This window comes from Onychomys torridus, chromosome 7, assembly GCF_903995425.1.
Source record: "Onychomys torridus chromosome 7, mOncTor1.1, whole genome shotgun sequence".
Classification (NCBI taxonomy): domain Eukaryota; kingdom Metazoa; phylum Chordata; class Mammalia; order Rodentia; family Cricetidae; genus Onychomys; species Onychomys torridus.
Genome location: NC_050449.1, coordinates 72,250,957 through 72,254,635, shown reverse-complemented (window position 1 = coordinate 72,254,635; position 3,679 = coordinate 72,250,957).

Sequence of the window (3,679 nt, the reverse complement as noted above, 5' to 3'; positions counted from 1 at the left end):
GGAAAAAAAAGGCTATTGATAAAATAACAGATATCTATGGACTGTGTGATTCCATTGCCCATCAAGTATATATCTAAGAAATCTTTCCGTAATGATTTTCTAAGAATTTCATGAACACAAAAAGTAACAATATATGAAAGTACTAGCAGTCATTTAACCCAGTAACTAAAGCTATGAAGCAAACAGAAAGACAAACTTCTGCTGCTTGGAGCTATGTGGTTACCATTACCTGATTTACAGAAAGCTAAAGTTATAAAATGTGTGTGCACACATACATGTGTATGTGTTGTATATATGTAAGCACATGTAAAGGCCACAGATGAATAGTAGGCACCTTCCTCAATCACTCTCTACCTCAGTTTTGAACAGGGTCACTTGCTGTACCTGGAGCCTTACCAACTCAGCTAGCATGGCTGGTCAGTAGCATCTGCCTGTTTTCAGCTCCCCAAGGCTGTGATTGAGTGCTCACTGACATGCCTAGCTTTTTACCTAAGTTCTGACAATCCAACCTGAAATCCTTGTAGCAAACACTCTCTTAACTGAGCCATCTCCTTAGTCCCACATTATGGGATTTTAATATAAGACACACACCAAAAGATGCCATGGCGTTTGGAAATTTTCCAACATGTTTTGTCATTCTTTAGAGGTAAATAAAAATGTTCAGGATTGTTTAAATGGAACCATTTATTTTATTGAGTAGATTGGAATATAATTATTTAGACCCAACAGCCTTTACAAAGGATTCAGGAGGGGTCACCTGGAAAGACAGCTCAGCTACTTAGATTCTGCCAAGAAAGAAGAGAAGGAAGGAAGGAAAGAGGGAAGGAAGGAAGGAAGGAAGGAAGGAAGGAAGGAAGGAAGGAAGGTTGGAAAGAAGGAAAGAGGGAAAGAGTGAAGGAAGGAAAGAGGGAAGGAAGGAAGGAAAGAGGGAAGGAAGGAAAGAAAGAAAGAGGGAAGGAAGGAGGAAGGAAGGAAGGAAGGAAGGAAGGAAGGAAGGGTTCCTTACTTGCTTCTCTGTTGCTATGATGAACATTATGACCAAAAGCAACTTTGGGAGAGTTATTTAGCTTACAGGTTACAGTCCATCATCCAGGAAAACCAGAGCAGGAGCTCAAGAGTGAGCCTGGAACAAGGAACTAGAATAGAGACCTGAGGAATGCTGTTTACAAACCTAGGACCACCTGACCAGGGGTGGCACCACCCACCTTATGCTGGGTCCTCCCAATCACTAATCAAGAAAATTCCCCCACAGACATCCCCACAGGTCAATCTTATAGGGGTAACTCCTCAATTGTTGTTCCTTCTTCCCTGGGTGGCTCTGTGTATTAAGATGGCAAAACTAACTCTCACAGAAGGTAGGGGGAGGAAGGAAGGAAGGAAGGAAGGAAGGAAGGAAGGAAGGAAGGAAGGAAGGAAGGAAGGAAGGAAGAGGTGAGTCATACATCAAACAAACAACAGTTAAGCTTTGATGTGATGGTGGTTCTTAATTAAATCTATTTTGAACTTACATGCAGCAACATAAAATTATACAGGTTAATAGGGCAACAGGTAATGCACTGATACATATAGACAGTAATGTTTTAACCAGTTTAATTTTACCTATCTCCTCAAACATTTATGTTACTTAAAATATGTACATCATATATAATTTATACAACATTTTATCAGGATGAAAATGCAGCCCCCAAGAGCCATAGACTATATATAGAACAAGATCCCCCAGTGAGAAGCCTTGGAACCTCTTTTTGTGTTGTTAGACAGGAGAGTCCAAAAGACTCTCCAATACAGTGTAGGCTGTTGCTATTGCCGTTGGTGGCCTCCTAGAACAGGAAGGTAAGAACCCTAGTGGTGTCCAAAGATACCACATATTTGAAACACAGGACTTGTGGGAACTGAACTGGAATTGACATAGGAATCTCCTCAAGGGCTAGCTCTCTAGTATCCAAAGATGTTGTCCAAGTTTCCAAGGGAGAAAAGAAATTAATAGTTATCCGCAGTTATAATGTCTATGAACCACAACAATGGTGTGTTAAAAAAAAAAAAAAGGCAAGAAAGCTCAAGGGCACAACAGCAACACCTTATATCTAACTTATAACCAAGAGAAATCTCATTGGACTTAAGGCCCACTCAATCAGAAGGAACTCATAATGAAGACTGTAAATCTAGCCAACTACCTGTGACTGATGAAGAGGAGACCCTCCTACTGAGACTTTCTTAAGCCAGTATAATTTCCAGCTGCATTCTAAATATCCATCCTTATTTCCACAGCTAAGAATAGTTTTCACCCCTAAAAATAAATAAATAGATAGATAGATAGATAGATAGATAGATAGATAGATAGATAGATAAACAAGCAGACCACCACAGAAACTCACAACTGGTCAAAAATGCAGAGAACTGAGGGAGCAGTGCCCATCACCAGTTATGCATCGATAACACAACCCTACACCTAAGGCACAGAGAACATTGCAGATGAGGGGCCAAGAAGATTTTAAGAGCCAAAGGAACAGTATGCGATGAGATAGTATCTTCTACAAATGATAGGAAAATGCATTGATGAAATCTCAATTACATGATCACCTCCACAAGACCTACACAATGACAACACCAGCTGACTTCCCAGCATGGATGGGAGAAATCTGAAAAACTTCTGCCCATACATGAAGAGCTACAGGTAGTTAATAGCCCCTAAAAGTGTAAAAATTTGTCTTCTCTGTGGACTAGCCCCCCTACTCCATAGGTCATTCAATCCCGCATATGTGTGTGTAACAGTAATTTTTTAAAAAGAGGTCATGAATTTTAAGAAGGGGTACATGGCAGGATTGAAGCAGGAAGAGGATGGGGAAGAAAGGATGTAAATCAGAACTCATGTATGAAATTCTCCAAAAGAAATGTAAAAAGAAAGGGGGAAGCCCTTGAGATCTTTTCTTCTAGCTTTTTTGAAGTATTCAGCACATTGCTGCTAACCCTCATCACTCCACTGTGCAACACCACACTGGAACTTCTTATTCCTATCTAATTTTGTAACCACTAACCAGTCTTGGCCCATTCCCTGCTCCCCCATTCTTTGCAGCATCTATAATCACCATTCTGCTCTGAACTTCTATTTAGTCTTATTTTACATTACATACATGAGTGGGTCACACAGTGTTTATGTTTCTGGTTCACTCAACATGAGACTTACAGCTCCAGACACACTGTCATAAATGACATGACTTTAGAATCTTTGCCACTGCATAGTACTCCACTGTTTCTGTGCCACATTTTCTTTATCTACCCACTGGTTCGTTAACATGTTCCTTTTTCAATTCCTTCTTATTGTGAATAGTGCTGAAATGTAGACATAAGCATAGATGACTCCTCAGTGTACTGACATCATCATTTGTACTTGTTCCCACTTCTGGGCATTCTAGGTTACTTGGTAGTTCTGGTTTACTTTTTGGGGAGCCTTCATACAATTTCTATAATAACTAATAAAGAGCAAGGGGTCCCTTTTCTCTGCATCCTCTGAGCACTTGTTACAAAATTACATAGGAACAAGAAGTTCCAGTGTTCTGTTGCACAATGGGGTGAGGAGACTTAGCAATAATGTGCTGAATATTTCAAAAATCTAGATACTTTGTTACCAAAAAGTTTGTTACCTTATTGCTTGATTGTCTTTTTAGAAGAACTGTTTTTA